This window comes from Dendronephthya gigantea, unplaced genomic scaffold (genome assembly GCF_004324835.1).
Source record: "Dendronephthya gigantea isolate DGI-Jeju-01 unplaced genomic scaffold, DenGig_1.0 000019F, whole genome shotgun sequence".
NCBI classification, from domain to species: domain Eukaryota; kingdom Metazoa; phylum Cnidaria; class Anthozoa; order Malacalcyonacea; family Nephtheidae; genus Dendronephthya; species Dendronephthya gigantea.
In genome coordinates this window covers 1,614,367-1,634,673 of record NW_021163029.1, presented here as the reverse complement: position 1 = coordinate 1,634,673, position 20,307 = coordinate 1,614,367, and the positions used below count along the sequence as shown (strand labels likewise).

Genomic DNA, 20,307 nt, shown 5'->3' with positions numbered 1-20,307 from the left:
CGTTTAACAACAAAACAGAAACATAATATCACTGATTATTTAAAACAAATTAATGCTTTCCTAACACTATAGTAGCAGTTTTCATGTCACGGCCGCGTCGTAGATTTTGAATTATTAAACTCGCTAATAGCTCTCGTGTTTGGTGGGCTACAAAAACTTCAAACTTTCTATAAAAAGTTTTACCAAATTGAGATACACATTATATAAAGTCAGGTCGTAGTTAGAAGCTTAATTGGGGCGGGGGATGCATTTTCATATATTCGTCTTATACCCGAGAGAGAATCGGGTCAAAGAAAAAGCGTATAATTGAGGAAGGAAAACAGAAACCTCTAAGCCGGTCGATGTAATTTTTACGCATCATGCATGAAAGTGTACCAAAATTTAAATCTTTAGACGGTGTAAAAGATTAAAACGTCGTTGTGTTTTGAAAAACTTTGAAAACTGGGGACTGTTTTGTGTGTGTACGTCAGTTTAGCTTCGATTTTATTGAATTCATGCATTAGTGACTCTGCAGGGTGCCCCAAAAAAAACAAAACAATTGAAACGACACATAACAATGTAATAGGGACCCACGTGCAAATGTATAAATGTTTGACGTAGGCATTTTTATGCATGTGACATGGCAGTAAAAATTTGTTTGTCTACCAACAAATGACTTTTATTACCAATACGCTTTTATTCGCTTTACAAATATGGATAACCGTCAGAATTGTCTGTGCCGTGCATGAGATTTTCATTTGCGCCGTGAGACTTCTATTTCTGCCGTACGTGTAGATAACAATATTTAAATTTACAACTAAAGCACCATGACCTTCGGCATGTCCTTAACTCTCTAGAAAATGTAGGCCCGGCCTATTTAGCATTTACATCATAATAAAGTTGTGTTAATCCCCACGAGCAAAATTTTGCGAATAAATTCATTCGAATTTTAACACTAGGTGATTTCAAGAGTTTTGGGGTTTTTAGGACACCTTGTATAATATACAGTTGCTAATGAATTCAATAGAGTCACTAATAGATTCAATAAACTTACTAATTCATTCGGTGTCATTGTTTTTATATTGTTTTGTTAACCCCGCGCATTTTCCCCATGCTTCAAAGCCCTCGACACTTGATGAATTTCAGACAATATAAGATATAGAGCATGGAAATACTAAACGCTGATTGGCCGAGTAAAGGTAGCTATTCTCTTATGATGAAATAAAAAAAAATAGTTGAGCACAACTAAACATTGTGTTCGAATTCCTTTAACGAATGTTCGCTACTGGCGATTGACTGGAACAACTCGCCGTTCGTACCCAATACGCGGACTCGCAGTCTCGCTACTCGTTATACTCGCGAGTGTCACGCACAAGTCTTCCGTCGAATTATTTACCGTATGTATGCTTAGTAAATTGATTTATATATAAAACAATTAGTCCAAACAATCGAACTTTGGTAATGAGAATTTATAACCGATGCCACAGAGCTTCAAGACCTAGTTCTATTACACTTTCTAATTCTCGTAGACCTCTAGACCTTAATTCTTCTATGTTTAATTGTATATCGCAAACGCCATAAAGAGTTGCCGATGACACGTCACTTGTTCATTATATTACCCCTTTTTAAAAAACGCTAGGCGTACTTTAAGGAAAATCAGAATCAAAGCAAAACTCATTCACTTCAATATTGCGAAAAGTATATAAAAGTTAAATAATACTGACTATAATGAACGCAAATATAGTAATAAATGTCCAAGCATACATTTATAGTCGCACCCGTTATTTTTATTAAAGTTCCAGCCAATCTATTTCTACAATTTCAGAACACCATAAATAGTGCATATATTATGTATATATGACATTCGTCGATTGTTCTGTAACTACTTTCAACTTGAAAACCAACTCACAACCTAAAGAAAAGTACAAAGAAAAACTCATTAGGACGACTATAAAAAACAATGGAAGAGAGTAAGAGCTAAAAAGTTTTTATTAATGATAATAATTTTCGTGTTGGTTTTCATGAAATTGAACAGTAGTGTATTCAAACGTTCAAAATGAAATGTTTGATGTAAAAAAACACTCCTGATTCCAGGGGGAATATGATCGCAGTGTTAACCTAACATGAAAAAGGTGTTGGAGAACACTAAAGATGTGTTATCCTAAATCGCACACCATTTGCGTGTAGCTATAGGCATGAGACGAGCATCTCTACACCATGCTTGCGCTCCTATAACACTTTCTTGGTGTAAAAATAAAAAAAAACTTACTTACACAAAGTTTAGTGTACCTGTCCCACATCTTAGTTTCAGTCTTAGCGGCAACAGTTTGCTCCTAAAAGACACGAATATGCGTAGGGCAATGCGCCATAGTCTGCGCAGGTTGGACTATTTTGATAGAAAGGTATACAAAATCCACCATGTGTTTCGCAATCAGTTATTTCTATAAGAAATTAATGTTGTAAAAGTTATGCCTGCAGTAGCAGATATACATGCAATGATTTGTACAACAAAATATTTCCATTATTCTGAAAATTTTGCATGACGAATACTTACGATGGCTGTCTTTATCATTAAGGCTCTTACGTCCTGACATCACATTTCCCCGCGAAAATTCAAAGACCACGAGAAACAAACAGATCATCAATAAACCTTTCATCACCATCTAAAAGATAAACACCACAATTACTTGCGGCGCGCGCTTTATAGACGGAAGGCCCCTTCCTTGATGAGATCCTTCATTCCGCGGTGTATAAGACTAGAAGAATTTTCAGAAATTGTTTAAATCCTGTTTATGTATGTATGGATCACATTACTTACTAACTTTAAAACAAAAGGGGGGAATATAATTACGTCGATGCCGAATACGTCATGGGAAAAAGTCTTATAGGAATGAATGCACTCACCGAACGCCCACCCGCCCACGTTTCGACATGCAAAACAACTTCAAGCAGCCTCTTATCGTTATTTATCGACCACCTGATTATTATATTATACACTCTATCTGAAATATCAAAACGATATAGCACATTACATAACCTAACTTGTAAATTTAAAACAAGAAGGTGGAAATTTATTCATGTATTTCTAGTTAAGAAAAATTCACTAATATAGCTTAATATATAACCGTGTAATCCTATCGCAAAGTCTCATCTCTTTCCTTCACGTTAATAATCGTTTTGAAAGGACATTATATAACATAGTTAGATGCATGCATGCGTTGGAGTGCCAAGATGAATGGAAATATCAAACAATAGATAGAAGCTTTACTCACTTTTCGTTGTAGTTTTTTTCCGTCTTCGGTAGCTAAATGTCTCCGTGTTGCCCGTGAAGTGAAATGAGCAGAAGCCCGGTTTCCTCAGCTATATGTAAAGTCGTTGCCAGGTTAAAAATATCATTTCAAATTTGCCTAGCAGTCATTGAATATATGTCATCTTTGCATTGGGCTAAAGCTCAAGAACAGGCTGTCTATTGTTAGCATATTTAACTAAATAGGAAAAAATTAATATAATGTATAAATCAAGCGCAATGACTAACTATAAAAGGAAAAAAAATTATTCATCATGCAATAAAAGGTTATTGCATGAATTTGCAGCCTAAAACACAGATTATCTTATCGATGAAATAAAAAAAAACCCACTGTTGCTTAAATGAACCCCCTGCAACTAATCTCCCAGCTTCTGCTTTTTCGGTGTATATTCGACCACAAAACGACAGAAGCGTATTCTTTAACTTGCCGATCAAAACATCGGAAATCAACCTTGCATGGGTACTGTTGTAACTGAAAATACGAATGACAATATATTTGTAGAGATGCATTTTCAATTCCAGCTTATTAATATAGCTGCGGTATTGATACATTTATGACCTATGAAATGGCCATATTCGCCATAGTAGTGTGCATGGCATCGGTGGCAAACCCGACCATTGAAAGTCTCCTACTACGTATACGTTTAACAACAAAACAGAAACATAATATCACTGATTATTTAAAACAAATTAATGCTGGTTTCCTAACACTATAGTAGCAGTTTTCATGTCACGGCCGCGTCGTAGATTTTGAATTATCTTAAACTCGCTAATAGCTCTCGTGTTTGGTGGGCTACAAAAACTTCAAACTTTCTATAAAAAGTTTTACCAAATTGAGATACACATTTATATAAAGTCAGGTCGTAGTTAGAAGCTTAATTGGGGCGGGGGATGCATTTTCATATATTCGTCTTATACCCGAGAGAGAATCGGGTCAAAGAAAAAGCGTATAATTGAGGAAGGAAATACAGAAACCTCTAAGCCGGTCAATGTAATTTTTACGCATCATGCATGAAAGTGTACCAAAATTTAAATCTTTAGACGGTGTAAAAGATTAAAACGTCGTTGTGTTTTGAAAACTTTGAAAACTGGGGACTGTTTTGTGTGTGTACGTCAGTTTAGCTTCGATTTTATTGAATTCATGCATTAGTGACTCTGCAGGGTGCCCCAATAAAAAACAAAACAATTGAAACGACACATAACAATGTAATAGGGACCCACGTGCAAATGTATAAATGTTTGACGTAGGCATTTTTATGCATGTGACATGGCAGTAAAATTTGTTTGTCTACTAACAAATGACTTTTATTACCAATACGCTTTTATTCGCTTTACAAATATGGATAACCGTCAGAATTGTCTGTGCCGTGCATGAGATTTTCATTTGCGCCGTGAGACTTCTATTTCTGCCGTACGTGTAGATAACAATATTTAAATTTACAACTAAAGCACCATGACCTTCGGCATGTCCTTAACTCTCTAGAAAATGTAGGCCCGGCCTATTTAGCATTTTACATCATAATAAAGTTGTGTTAATCCCCACGAGCAAAATTTTGCGAATAAATTCATTCGAATTTTAACACTAGGTGATTTCAAGAGTTTTGGGGGTTTTTAGGACACCTTGTATAATATACAGTTGCTAATGAATTCAATAGAGTCACTAATAGATTCAATAAACTTACTAATTCATTCGGTGTCATTGTTTTTATATTGTTTTGTTAACCCCGCGCATTTTCCCCATGCTTCAAAGCCCTCGACACTTGATGAATTTCAGACAATATAAGATATAGAGCATGGAAATACTAAACGCTGATTGGCCGAGTAAAGGTAGCTATTCTCTTATGATGAAATAAAAAAAAATAGTTGAGCACAACTAAACATTGTGTTCGAATTCCTTTAACGAATGTTCGCTACTGGCGATTGACTGGAACAACTCGCCGTTCGTACCCAATACGCGGACTCGCAGTCTCGCTACTCGTTATACTCGCGAGTGTCACGCACAAGTCTTCCGTCGAATTATTTACCGTATGTATGCTTAGTAAATTGATTTATATATAAAAACAATTAGTCCAAACAATCGAACTTTGGTAATGAGAATTTATAACCGATGCCACAGAGCTTCAAGACCTAGTTCTATTACACTTTCTAATTCTCGTAGACCTCTAGACTTAATTCTTCTATGTTTAATTGTATATCGCAAACGCCATAAAGAGTTGCCGATGACACGTCACTTGTTCATTATATTACCCCTTTTTAAAAACGCTAGGCGTACTTTAAGGAAAATCAGAATCAAGCAAAACTCATTCACTTCAATATTGCGAAAAGAACTGAATATAGAAGAGTAATATACTGACTAAATGAACGCAAATATGTAATAAAATGTCCAAGCATACATTTATAGTCGCACCCGTTATTTTTATTAAAGTTCCAGCCAATCTATTTCTACAATTTCAGAACACCATAAATAGTGCATATATATATGTATATATGACATTCGTCGATTGTTCTGTAACTACTTTCAACTTGAAAACCAACTCACAACCTAAAGAAAAGTACAAAGAAAAACTCATTAGGACGACTATAAAAAACAATGGAAGAGAGTAAGAGCTAAAAAGTTTTTATTAATGATAATAATTTTCGTGTTGGTTTTCATGAAATTGAACAGTAGTGTATTCAAACGTTCAAAATGAAATGTTTGATGTAAAAAAACACTCCTGATTCCAGGGGGAATATGATCGCAGTGTTAACCTAACATGAAAAAGGTGTTGGAGAACACTAAAGATGTGTTATCCTAAATCGCACACCATTTGCGTGTAGCTATAGGCATGAGACGAGCATCTCTACACCATGCTTGCGCTCCTATAACACTTTCTTGGTGTAAAAATAAAAAAAAACTTACTTACACAAAGTTTAGTGTACCTGTCCCACATCTTAGTTTCAGTCTTAGCGGCAACAGTTTGCTCCTAAAAGACACGAATATGCGTAGGGCAATGCGCCATAGTCTGCGCAGGTTGGACTATTTTGATAGAAAGGTATACAAAATCCACCATGTGTTTCGCAATCAGTTATTTCTATAAGAAATTAATGTTGTAAAAGTTATGCCTGCAGTAGCAGATATACATGCAATGATTTGTACAACAAAATATTTCCATTATTCTGAAAATTTTGCATGACGAATACTTACGATGGCTGTCTTTATCATTAAGGCTCTTACGTCCTGACATCACATTTCCCCGCGAAAATTCAAAGACCACGAGAAACAAACAGATCATCAATAAACCTTTCATCACCATCTAAAAGATAAACACCACAATTACTTGCGGCGCGCGCTTTATAGACGGAAGGCCCCTTCCTTGATGAGATCCTTCATTCCGCGGTGTATAAGACTAGAAGAATTTTCAGAAATTGTTTAAATCCTGTTTATGTATGTATGGATCACATTACTTACTAACTTTAAAACAAAAGGGGGGAATATAATTACGTCGATGCCGAATACGTCATGGGAAAAAGTCTTATAGGAATGAATGCACTCACCGAACGCCCACCCGCCCACGTTTCGACATGCAAAACAACTTCAAGCAGCCTCTTATCGTTATTTATCGACCACCTGATTATTATATTATACACTCTATCTGAAATATCAAAACGATATAGCACATTACATAACCTAACTTGTAAATTTAAAACAAGAAGGTGGAAATTTATTCATGTATTTCTAGTTAAGAAAAATTCACTAATATAGCTTAATATATAACCGTGTAATCCTATCGCAAAGTCTCATCTCTTTCCTTCACGTTAATAATCGTTTTGAAAGGACATTATATAACATAGTTAGATGCATGCATGCGTTGGAGTGCCAAGATGAATGGAAATATCAAACAATAGATAGAAGCTTTACTCACTTTTCGTTGTAGTTTTTTTCCGTCTTCGGTAGCTAAATGTCTCCGTGTTGCCCGTGAAGTGAAATGAGCAGAAGCCCGGTTTCCTCAGCTATATGTAAAGTCGTTGCCAGGTTAAAAATATCATTTCAAATTTGCCTAGCAGTCATTGAATATATGTCATCTTTGCATTGGGCTAAAGCTCAAGAACAGGCTGTCTATTGTTAGCATATTTAACTAAATAGGAAAAAATTAATATAATGTATAAATCAAGCGCAATGACTAACTATAAAAGGAAAAAAAATTATTCATCATGCAATAAAAGGTTATTGCATGAATTTGCAGCCTAAAACACAGATTATCTTATCGATGAAATAAAAAAAAACCCACTGTTGCTTAAATGAACCCCCTGCAACTAATCTCCCAGCTTCTGCTTTTTCGGTGTATATTCGACCACAAAACGACAGAAGCGTATTCTTTAACTTGCCGATCAAAACATCGGAAATCAACCTTGCATGGGTACTGTTGTAACTGAAAATACGAATGACAATATATTTGTAGAGATGCATTTTCAATTCCAGCTTATTAATATAGCTGCGGTATTGATACATTTATGACCTATGAAATGGCCATATTCGCCATAGTAGTGTGCATGGCATCGGTGGCAAACCCGACCATTGAAAGTCTCCTACTACGTATACGTTTAACAACAAAACAGAAACATAATATCACTGATTATTTAAAACAAATTAATGCTGGTTTCCTAACACTATAGTAGCAGTTTTCATGTCACGGCCGCGTCGTAGATTTTGAATTATCTTAAACTCGCTAATAGCTCTCGTGTTTGGTGGGCTACAAAAACTTCAAACTTTCTATAAAAAGTTTTACCAAATTGAGATACACATTTATATAAAGTCAGGTCGTAGTTAGAAGCTTAATTGGGGCGGGGGATGCATTTTCATATATTCGTCTTATACCCGAGAGAGAATCGGGTCAAAGAAAAAGCGTATAATTGAGGAAGGAAATACAGAAACCTCTAAGCCGGTCAATGTAATTTTTACGCATCATGCATGAAAGTGTACCAAAATTTAAATCTTTAGACGGTGTAAAAGATTAAAACGTCGTTGTGTTTTGAAAACTTTGAAAACTGGGGACTGTTTTGTGTGTGTACGTCAGTTTAGCTTCGATTTTATTGAATTCATGCATTAGTGACTCTGCAGGGTGCCCCAATAAAAAACAAAACAATTGAAACGACACATAACAATGTAATAGGGACCCACGTGCAAATGTATAAATGTTTGACGTAGGCATTTTTATGCATGTGACATGGCAGTAAAATTTGTTTGTCTACTAACAAATGACTTTTATTACCAATACGCTTTTATTCGCTTTACAAATATGGATAACCGTCAGAATTGTCTGTGCCGTGCATGAGATTTTCATTTGCGCCGTGAGACTTCTATTTCTGCCGTACGTGTAGATAACAATATTTAAATTTACAACTAAAGCACCATGACCTTCGGCATGTCCTTAACTCTCTAGAAAATGTAGGCCCGGCCTATTTAGCATTTTACATCATAAAAAGTTGTGTTAATCCCCACGAGCAAAATTTTGCGAATAAATTCATTCGAATTTTAACACTAGGTGATTTCAAGAGTTTTGGGGGTTTTTAGGACACCTTGTATAATATACAGTTGCTAATGAATTCAATAGAGTCACTAATAGATTCAATAAACTTACTAATTCATTCGGTGTCATTGTTTTTATATTGTTTTGTTAACCCCGCGCATTTTCCCCATGCTTCAAAGCCCTCGACACTTGATGAATTTCAGACAATATAAGATATAGAGCATGGAAATACTAAACGCTGATTGGCCGAGTAAAGGTAGCTATTCTCTTATGATGAAATAAAAAAAAATAGTTGAGCACAACTAAACATTGTGTTCGAATTCCTTTAACGAATGTTCGCTACTGGCGATTGACTGGAACAACTCGCCGTTCGTACCCAATACGCGGACTCGCAGTCTCGCTACTCGTTATACTCGCGAGTGTCACGCACAAGTCTTCCGTCGAATTATTTACCGTATGTATGCTTAGTAAATTGATTTATATATAAAAACAATTAGTCCAAACAATCGAACTTTGGTAATGAGAATTTATAACCGATGCCACAGAGCTTCAAGACCTAGTTCTATTACACTTTCTAATTCTCGTAGACCTCTAGACTTAATTCTTCTATGTTTAATTGTATATCGCAAACGCCATAAAGAGTTGCCGATGACACGTCACTTGTTCATTATATTACCCCTTTTTAAAAAACGCTAGGCGTACTTTAAGGAAAATCAGAATCAAAGCAAAACTCATTCACTTCAATATTGCGAAAAGTATATAAAAGTTAAAGTAATATACTGACTATAATGAACGCAAAATATAGTAATAAAATGTCCAAGCATACATTTATAGTCGCACCCGTTATTTTTATTAAAGTTCCAGCCAATCTATTTCTACAATTTCAGAACACCATAAATAGTGCATATATATATGTATATATGACATTCGTCGATTGTTCTGTAACTACTTTCAACTTGAAAACCAACTCACAACCTAAAAAAAGTACAAAGAAAAACTCATTAGGACGACTATAAAAAACAATGGAAGAGAGTAAGAGCTAAAAAGTTTTATTAATGATAATAATTTTCGTGTTGGTTTTCATGAAATTGAACAGTAGTGTATTCAAACGTTCAAAATGAAATGTTTGATGTAAAAAAACACTCCTGATTCCAGGGGAATATGATCGCAGTGTTAACCTAACATGAAAAAGGTGTTGGAGAACACTAAAGATGTGTTATCCTAAATCGCACACCATTTGCGTGTAGCTATAGGCATGAGACGAGCATCTCTACACCATGCTTGCGCTCCTATAACACTTTCTTGGTGTAAAAATAAAAAAAAACTTACTTACACAAAGTTTAGTGTACCTGTCCCACATCTTAGTTTCAGTCTTAGCGGCAACAGTTTGCTCCTAAAAGACACGAATATGCGTAGGGCAATGCGCCATAGTCTGCGCAGGTTGGACTATTTTGATAGAAAGGTATACAAAATCCACCATGTGTTTCGCAATCAGTTATTTCTATAAGAAATTAATGTTGTAAAAGTTATGCCTGCAGTAGCAGATATACATGCAATGATTTGTACAACAAAATATTTCCAATATTCTGAAAACTTTGCATGACGAATACTTACGATGGCTGTCTTTATCATTAAGGCTCTTACGTCCTGACATCACATTTCCCCGCGAAAATTCAAAGACCACGAGAAACAAACAGATCATCAATAAACCTTTCATCACCATCTAAAAGATAAACACCACAATTACTTGCGGCGCGCGCTTTATAGACGGAAGGCCCCTTCCTTGATGAGATCCTTCATTCCGCGGTGTATAAGACTAGAAGAATTTTCAGAAATTGTTTAAATCCTGTTTATGTATGTATGGATCACATTACTTACTAACTTTAAAACAAAAGGGGGGAATATAATTACGTCGATGCCGAATACGTCATGAGAAAAAGTCTTATAGGAATGAATGCACTCACCGAACGCCCACCCGCCCACGTTTCGACATGCAAAACAACTTCAAGCAGCCTCTTATCGTTATTTATCGACCACCTGATTATTATATTATACACTCTATCTGAAATATCAAAACGATATAGCACATTACATAACCTAACTTGTAAATTTAAAACAAGAAGGTGGAAATTTATTCATGTATTTCTAGTTAAGAAAAATTCACTAATATAGCTTAATATATAACCGTGTAATCCTATCGCAAAGTCTCATCTCTTTTCCTTCACGTTAATAATCGTTTTGAAAGGACATTATATAACATAGTTAGATGCATGCATGCGTTGGAGTGCCAAGATGAATGGAAATATCAAACAATAGATAGAAGCTTTACTCACTTTTCGTTGTAGTTTTTTTCCGTCTTCGGTAGCTAAATGTCTCCGTGTTGCCCGTGAAGTGAAATGAGCAGAAGCCCGGTTTCCTCAGCTATATGTAAAGTCGTTGCCAGGTTAAAAATATCATTTCAAATTTGCCTAGCAGTCATTGAATATATGTCATCTTTGCATTGGGCTAAAGCTCAAGAACAGGCTGTCTATTGTTAGCATATTTAACTAAATAGGAAAAAATTAATATAATGTATAAATCAAGCGCAATGACTAACTATAAAAGGAAAAAAAATTATTCATCATGCAATAAAAGGTTATTGCATGAATTTGCAGCCTAAAACACAGATTATCTTATCGATGAAATAAAAAAAAACCCACTGTTGCTTAAATGAACCCCCTGCAACTAATCTCCCAGCTTCTGCTTTTTCGGTGTATATTCGACCACAAAACGACAGAAGCGTATTCTTTAACTTGCCGATCAAAACATCGGAAATCAACCTTGCATGGGTACTGTTGTAACTGAAAATACGAATGACAATATATTTGTAGAGATGCATTTTCAATTCCAGCTTATTAATATAGCTGCGGTATTGATACATTTATGACCTATGAAATGGCCATATTCGCCATAGTAGTGTGCATGGCATCGGTGGCAAACCCGACCATTGAAAGTCTCCTACTACGTATACGTTTAACAACAAAACAGAAACATAATATCACTGATTATTTAAAACAAATTAATGCTGGTTTCCTAACACTATAGTAGCAGTTTTCATGTCACGGCCGCGTCGTAGATTTTGAATTATCTTAAACTCGCTAATAGCTCTCGTGTTTGGTGGGCTACAAAAACTTCAAACTTTCTATAAAAAGTTTTACCAAATTGAGATACACATTTATATAAAGTCAGGTCGTAGTTAGAAGCTTAATTGGGGCGGGGGATGCATTTTCATATATTCGTCTTATACCCGAGAGAGAATCGGGTCAAAGAAAAAGCGTATAATTGAGGAAGGAAATACAGAAACCTCTAAGCCGGTCAATGTAATTTTTACGCATCATGCATGAAAGTGTACCAAAATTTAAATCTTTAGACGGTGTAAAAGATTAAAACGTCGTTGTGTTTTGAAAACTTTGAAAACTGGGGACTGTTTTGTGTGTGTACGTCAGTTTAGCTTCGATTTTATTGAATTCATGCATTAGTGACTCTGCAGGGTGCCCCAATAAAAAACAAAACAATTGAAACGACACATAACAATGTAATAGGGACCCACGTGCAAATGTATAAATGTTTGACGTAGGCATTTTTATGCATGTGACATGGCAGTAAAATTTGTTTGTCTACTAACAAATGACTTTTATTACCAATACGCTTTTATTCGCTTTACAAATATGGATAACCGTCAGAATTGTCTGTGCCGTGCATGAGATTTTCATTTGCGCCGTGAGACTTCTATTTCTGCCGTACGTGTAGATAACAATATTTAAATTTACAACTAAAGCACCATGACCTTCGGCATGTCCTTAACTCTCTAGAAAATGTAGGCCCGGCCTATTAAAGTTGTGTTAATCCCCACGAGCAAAATTTTGCGAATAAATTCATTCGAATTTTAACACTAGGTGATTTCAAGAGTTTTGGGGGTTTTTAGGACACCTTGTATAATATACAGTTGCTAATGAATTCAATAGAGTCACTAATAGATTCAATAAACTTACTAATTCATTCGGTGTCATTGTTTTTATATTGTTTTGTTAACCCCGCGCATTTTCCCCATGCTTCAAAGCCCTCGACACTTGATGAATTTCAGACAATATAAGATATAGAGCATGGAAATACTAAACGCTGATTGGCCGAGTAAAGGTAGCTATTCTCTTATGATGAAATAAAAAAAAATAGTTGAGCACAACTAAACATTGTGTTCGAATTCCTTTAACGAATGTTCGCTACTGGCGATTGACTGGAACAACTCGCCGTTCGTACCCAATACGCGGACTCGCAGTCTCGCTACTCGTTATACTCGCGAGTGTCACGCACAAGTCTTCCGTCGAATTATTTACCGTATGTATGCTTAGTAAATTGATTTATATATAAAAACAATTAGTCCAAACAATCGAACTTTGGTAATGAGAATTTATAACCGATGCCACAGAGCTTCAAGACCTAGTTCTATTACACTTTCTAATTCTCGTAGACCTCTAGACTTAATTCTTCTATGTTTAATTGTATATCGCAAACGCCATAAAGAGTTGCCGATGACACGTCACTTGTTCATTATATTACCCCTTTTTAAAAAACGCTAGGCGTACTTTAAGGAAAATCAGAATCAAAGCAAAACTCATTCACTTCAATATTGCGAAAAGTATATAAAAGTTAAAGTAATATACTGACTATAATGAACGCAAAATATAGTAATAAAATGTCCAAGCATACATTTATAGTCGCACCCGTTATTTTTATTAAAGTTCCAGCCAATCTATTTCTACAATTTCAGAACACCATAAATAGTGCATATATATATGTATATATGACATTCGTCGATTGTTCTGTAACTACTTTCAACTTGAAAACCAACTCACAACCTAAAGAAAAGTACAAAGAAAAACTCATTAGGACGACTATAAAAAACAATGGAAGAGAGTAAGAGCTAAAAAGTTTTTATTAATGATAATAATTTTCGTGTTGGTTTTCATGAAATTGAACAGTAGTGTATTCAAACGTTCAAAATGAAATGTTTGATGTAAAAAAACACTCCTGATTCCAGGGGGAATATGATCGCAGTGTTAACCTAACATGAAAAAGGTGTTGGAGAACACTAAAGATGTGTTATCCTAAATCGCACACCATTTGCGTGTAGCTATAGGCATGAGACGAGCATCTCTACACCATGTCTCGCTCCTATAACACTTTCTTGGTGTAAAAATAAAAAAAAACTTACTTACACAAAGTTTAGTGTACCTGTCCCACATCTTAGTTTCAGTCTTAGCGGCAACAGTTTGCTCCTAAAAGACACGAATATGCGTAGGGCAATGCGCCATAGTCTGCGCAGGTTGGACTATTTTGATAGAAAGGTATACAAAATCCACCATGTGTTTCGCAATCAGTTATTTCTATAAGAAATTAATGTTGTAAAAGTTATGCCTGCAGTAGCAGATATACATGCAATGATTTGTACAACAAAATATTTCCATTATTCTGAAAATTTTGCATGACGAATACTTACGATGGCTGTCTTTATCATTAAGGCTCTTACGTCCTGACATCACATTTCCCCGCGAAAATTCAAAGACCACGAGAAACAAACAGATCATCAATAAACCTTTCATCACCATCTAAAAGATAAACACCACAATTACTTGCGGCGCGCGCTTTATAGACGGAAGGCCCCTTCCTTGATGAGATCCTTCATTCCGCGGTGTATAAGACTAGAAGAATTTTCAGAAATTGTTTAAATCCTGTTTATGTATGTATGGATCACATTACTTACTAACTTTAAAACAAAAGGGGGGAATATAATTACGTCGATGCCGAATACGTCATGGGAAAAAGTCTTATAGGAATGAATGCACTCACCGAACGCCCACCCGCCCACGTTTCGACATGCAAAACAACTTCAAGCAGCCTCTTATCGTTATTTATCGACCACCTGATTATTATATTATACACTCTATCTGAAATATCAAAACGATATAGCACATTACATAACCTAACTTGTAAATTTAAAACAAGAAGGTGGAAATTTATTCATGTATTTCTAGTTAAGAAAAATTCACTAATATAGCTTAATATATAACCGTGTAATCCTATCGCAAAGTCTCATCTCTTTCCTTCACGTTAATAATCGTTTTGAAAGGACATTATATAACATAGTTAGATGCATGCATGCGTTGGAGTGCCAAGATGAATGGAAATATCAAACAATAGATAGAAGCTTTACTCACTTTTCGTTGTAGTTTTTTTCCGTCTTCGGTAGCTAAATGTCTCCGTGTTGCCCGTGAAGTGAAATGAGCAGAAGCCCGGTTTCCTCAGCTATATGTAAAGTCGTTGCCAGGTTAAAAATATCATTTCAAATTTGCCTAGCAGTCATTGAATATATGTCATCTTTGCATTGGGCTAAAGCTCAAGAACAGGCTGTCTATTGTTAGCATATTAACTAAATAGGAAAAAATTAATATAATGTATAAATCAAGCGCAATGACTAACTATAAAAGGAAAAAAAATTATTCATCATGCAATAAAAGGTTATTGCATGAATTTGCAGCCTAAAACACAGATTATCTTATCGATGAAATAAAAAAAAACCCACTGTTGCTTAAATGAACCCCCTGCAACCAATCTCCCAGCTTCTGCTTTTTCGGTGTATATTCGACCACAAAACGACAGAAGCGTATTCTTTAACTTGCCGATCAAAACATCGGAAATCAACCTTGCATGGGTAATGTTGTAACTGAAAATACGAATGACAATATATTTGTAGAGATGCATTTTCAATTCCAGCTTATTAATATAGCTGCGGTATTGATACATTTATGACCTATGAAATGGCCATATTCGCCATAGTAGTGTGCATGGCATCGGTGGCAAACCCGACCATTGAAAGTCTCCTACTACGTATACGTTTAACAACAAAACAGAAACATAATATCACTGATTATTTAAAACAAATTAATGCTGGTTTCCTAACACTATAGTAGCAGTTTTCATGTCACGGCCGCATCGTAGATTTTGAATTATCTTAAACTCGCTAATAGCTCTCGTGTTTGGTGGGCTACAAAAGCTTCAAACTTTCTATAAAAAGTTTTACCAAATTGAGATACACATTTATATTAAAGTCAGGTCGTAGTTAGAAGCTTAATTGGGGTGGGGGATGCATTTTCATATATTCGTCTTATACCCGAGAGAGAATCGGGTCAAAGAAAAAGCGTATAGTTGGGGAAGGAAATACAGAGCCCTCTAAGCCGGTCGATGTAATTTTTACGCATGGTGCATGAAAGTGTACCAAAATTTAAATCTTCAGAGGGTGTACAGGGTTAAAACGTCGTTGTGTTTTGAAAACTTTGAAAACTGTGGACTGTTTTGTGTGTGTACGTCAGTTTAGCTTCGATTTTATTGAATTCATGCATTAGTGACTCTGCAGGGTGCCCCAATAAAAACCAAAACAATTGAAACGACACATAACAATGTAAATATGTAATAGGGACCCACGTGCGAGTGTATAAATGTTTGACGTAGGCATTTTTATGCATGTGACATGGCAGTAAAATTTGTTTATATACCAACAAATGACTTTTATTACCAATACGCTTTTATTCGCTTTACAAATATGGATAACCGTGCATGCAAGAATTGTTTGCGCGGTGAGATTTTCATTTGCGCCGTGAGACTTCTATACTTGTGCCGCGTAGATAACAATATTTAATTTACACTAAAGCACCATGACCTTCGGCATGTCCTTAACCTCTAGAAAATGTAGCCCTATTTAGCATTTTATATTATAATAAAGTTGTGTTAATCCCCACGAGCAAAATTTTGCGAACAAGCATTCGAATTTTAACACTAGGTGATTTCAAGAGTTTTGGGTTTTTAGGACACCTTGTATAATATACAGTTGCTAATGAATTCAATAGACTCACTAATAGATTCAATAAACTTACTAATTGATTCGCTGTAATTGTTTTTATATTGTTTTGTTAACCCCGCGCATTTTCCCCATGCTTCGAAGCCCTCGAAATTTGATGAGTTTCAGACACTGTAAGATATAAAGCATGGAAATACTGGACGCTGATTGGCCGAGTGAAGGTACTATTCTCTTATGATTAAGTAAAAAAATTTACTTGAGCACAACTAAACATTGTGTTCCTTTTACGAATGCTCGCTACTAGCGATTGACTCGAACAACTCGCCATTCGTACCCAATACGGACTCGCATGCAGTCGCGCTACTCGTTATACTCGCGAGTGTCACGCACAAGTCTTCCGTCGAGTTATTTACCCTATGTATGCGTAGTAAATTGTTTATATATATAAAAACAATTAGTCCAAACAATCGATCTTTGGTAATGAGAATTTATAACCGATGCGACAGGGCTTCAAGACCTAATTCTATTACACTTCCTAATTCTCGTAGACCCTTAGACCTAATTCTCCTATGTTTAATTGTATATCGCAAGCGCCATAAACAGTTGACGATGACACGTCACTTGTATATTATATTACCCCTTTTTAAAAAACGCTAGGCGTACTTTAAGGAAAATCAGAATCAAAGCAAAACTCATTCACTTTATTACTGCGAAAAGTATATTAAAGTTAAAGTAATATTGTAACTAATCAAAGTAAAATATAGAAAAAAAAAAGTCCAAGCATACACTTATAGTCGCACCCGTTATTTTTATTAAAGTTCCAGCCAATCTATTTCTACAATTTCAGGACACCATAAATAGTGCATATATATATAGCTATATATGACATTCGACCATTGTTCTGTAACTACTTTCAACTTGAACCCAAACTCACAACCTAAAGAAAAGTACAAAGAAAAGACCATTATGACGACTATAAAAAACAATGGAAGAAAGTAAGAGCTAAAAAGTCTTTATTAATGATAATAATTTTCGTGTTGGTTTTCATGAATTTGAACAGTAGTGTATTAAAACGCTCAAAATGAAATGTTTGATGTACAAAAACACTCCTGATTCCAGGGGGAATATGATTATCCTCTAGCAGTGTTAACCTAACATGAAAAAGGTGTTGGAGAACACCAAAGATGTATAGGCTTGAGACGAGCATCTCTACACCATGCTCGCGCTCCTATAACACTCTCTTGGTGTAAAAAAAAAAACTCACTTACACAAAATTTAGTGTACCTGTCCCACATCTTAGTTTCAGTCTTAGCGGCAACAGTTTGCTCCTAAAAGACACGAATATGCGTAGGGCAATGCGCCATAGTCTGCGCAGGTTGGACTATTTTGATAGAAAGGTATACAAAATCCACCATGTATTTCGCAATCAGTTATTTCTATAAGAAATTAATGTTGTAAAAGTTATGCCTGCAGTAGAAGATATACATGCAATGATTTGTACAACAAAATATTTCCATTATTCTGAAAATTTTGCATGACGAATACTTATGATGGCTGTCTTTATCATTAAGGCTCTTACGTCCTGACATCACATTTCCCCGCGAAAATTCAAAGACCACGAGAAACAAACCGATCATCAATAAACCTTTCATCACCATCTAAAAAATAAACACCACAATTACTTGCGAAGCGCGCTTTATAGACGGAAGACCCCTTCCTTGATGAGATCCTTTATTCCGCGGTGTATAAGACTAGAAGAATTTTCAGAAATTGTTTAATACGGATCACATTATTTACTATTTTTAAAACAAAAGAGGGGAATACAATTACGTCCATGCCGAATACGTTATGGGAAAAAGTCTTATAGGAATGCATGCATTCACTGAACGCCCACCCGCCCACGTTTCGACATGCAAAACAACTTCAAGCAGCCTCTTATCGTTATTTATCGACCACTTGACTATTATATATACTCTATCTGAAATATCAAAACGATATAGCACATTACATAACCTAACTTGTAAATTTAAAACAACAAGGTGGAAATTTATTCATGTATTTCTAGTTAAGAAAAATTCACTAATATAGCTTATATATAAAAAGCAAATTCCGAACAAACAAGACATTTTGAGAATCAAAATATAATTCAAACAAGACACAGATTGAGACTGTAAATTTTCGACTTTATTACAAAGTCATCTTCAGACAGTCTCAATCTGTGTCTTGTTTGAATTATATTTTGATTCTCAAGATGTCTTGTTTGTTCGGAATTTGCTTTTTACTTTACTTTCTTAAATTGTCGGCTTGTCATGGTTTTTTTTATAGCTTATATATAACCGTGTAATCCTATCGCAAAGTCTCATCTCTTTCCTTCACGTTAATAATCTCTTTGAAATTATATTATATAACATAGTTAGATGCATGCATGCATTGGAGTGCCAAGTTGAATGGAAATATCAAACAATAGATAGAAGCTTTACTCACATTTCGTTGTAGTTTCTTTCCGTCTTCAGTAAAAGTCTCCGTGCTGCCCGTGAAGTGAAATGAGCAGAAGCCCGGTTTCCTCAGCTATATGTAAAATCGTTGCGAGGTTAAAAATATCATTTCAAATTTGCTTAGCAGTCATTGAATTTATGTCATCTTTGCATTGGGCTAAAGCTCAAGAACAGGCTGTCTATTGTTAGCATGTTTAACTAAATAGGAAAAAATCAATATAATGTATAAATCGAGCGCAATGACTATACTATAACAGGAAAAAAATTTAATTCATCCTTTAATAAAAGATTATTGCATCAATTTGCGGCCTAAAACACAGATTATCTCATCGATGGAATAAAAAAAAGGCCTACTGTTGCTTAAATGAACCCCCTGCAACCATGCACAATCGCATGCAGCTTCTGCTTTTCCGGCGTATATTCGACCACAAAACGACAGAAGCGTATTCTTTAACTTGTCGATCAAAACATCGGCGACCTTCCATGGGTACTGTTGTAACTAAAAATACGAATGACAATATTATTTGCAGAGATGCATTTTCAATTCCAGCTTATTAATATAGCTGCGGTATTGATACAATTATGATCTATGAAATTGCCATATTCGCCATATAGTAGCGTGCATATAGCATCGGTGGCAAACCCGACCATTGAAAATCTCCTACTTTACATGTTAATATTTATTGACTGCGAGAACAATGAATTTCTAATCAGGCCATATAGCGATTCTAGATTTGTCAAGCTGGCTACGCGACTGATTCGAGAAAAATTCTACCTAACTGTTGTACAACAATCATTCTTTACAAAAATACCACCAGTTTTTGTTTCATATCTTATGCACAGCACAAAATTATTGAAAACCTTCGAAACAACGTTTAACAACAAAACAGAAACATAATATCACTGATTATTTAAAACAAATTAATGCTGGTTTCCTAACACTATATAGTAGCAGTTTTCATGTCACGTCCGCGTCGTAGATTTTAGTGTATCTTAAACTCGCTAATTGCTCTCGTGTGCGGTGGGCTACAAAAGCTTCAAACTTTCTATAAAAAAATTTACCAAATTGAGATACACATTTATATTAAAGTCAGGGCCGTAGTTAGAACCTTAATTGGGGCGGGGGAT

At 35.4% G+C, this 20,307-nt stretch overlaps 5 long non-coding RNA genes across 6 annotated transcripts; all 5 read right to left on the bottom strand.

The window, feature by feature from the left end:
- Window positions 1-1,827: 1,827 nt before the first annotated feature.
- LOC114521121 lies at window positions 1,828-3,359 on the bottom strand. The gene is made up of 4 exons (XR_003686773.1): window positions 3,252-3,359; window positions 2,534-2,642; window positions 2,253-2,420; window positions 1,828-1,891 (listed from the first exon to the last, which is right to left on the bottom strand). It is a non-coding gene; the product is annotated as an uncharacterized LOC114521121 (long non-coding RNA).
- A 2,316-nt stretch (window positions 3,360-5,675) lies between these two features.
- On the bottom strand, window positions 5,676-7,296 carry LOC114521119. The gene is made up of 4 exons (XR_003686771.1): window positions 7,189-7,296; window positions 6,471-6,579; window positions 6,190-6,357; window positions 5,676-5,828 (listed from the first exon to the last, which is right to left on the bottom strand). It is a non-coding gene; the product is annotated as an uncharacterized LOC114521119 (long non-coding RNA).
- Window positions 7,297-9,615: 2,319 nt separating this feature from the next.
- LOC114521120 lies at window positions 9,616-11,234 on the bottom strand. The gene is made up of 4 exons (XR_003686772.1): window positions 11,127-11,234; window positions 10,408-10,516; window positions 10,127-10,294; window positions 9,616-9,768 (listed from the first exon to the last, which is right to left on the bottom strand). It is a non-coding gene; the product is annotated as an uncharacterized LOC114521120 (long non-coding RNA).
- A 2,301-nt stretch (window positions 11,235-13,535) lies between these two features.
- On the bottom strand, window positions 13,536-15,155 carry LOC114521118. The gene is made up of 4 exons (XR_003686770.1): window positions 15,048-15,155; window positions 14,330-14,438; window positions 14,049-14,216; window positions 13,536-13,688 (listed from the first exon to the last, which is right to left on the bottom strand). It is a non-coding gene; the product is annotated as an uncharacterized LOC114521118 (long non-coding RNA).
- A 2,331-nt stretch (window positions 15,156-17,486) lies between these two features.
- On the bottom strand, window positions 17,487-19,560 carry LOC114521115. 2 transcript variants are annotated; one of them, XR_003686762.1, is made up of 5 exons: window positions 19,534-19,560; window positions 19,169-19,252; window positions 18,264-18,342; window positions 17,953-18,120; window positions 17,487-17,621 (listed from the first exon to the last, which is right to left on the bottom strand). It is a non-coding gene; the product is annotated as an uncharacterized LOC114521115 (long non-coding RNA). The 2 variants fall into 2 exon arrangements; XR_003686761.1 differs by lacking the exon at window positions 19,534-19,560 and having other exon boundaries at window positions 19,169-19,303.
- Between the last annotated feature and the right edge of the window lie 747 nt (window positions 19,561-20,307).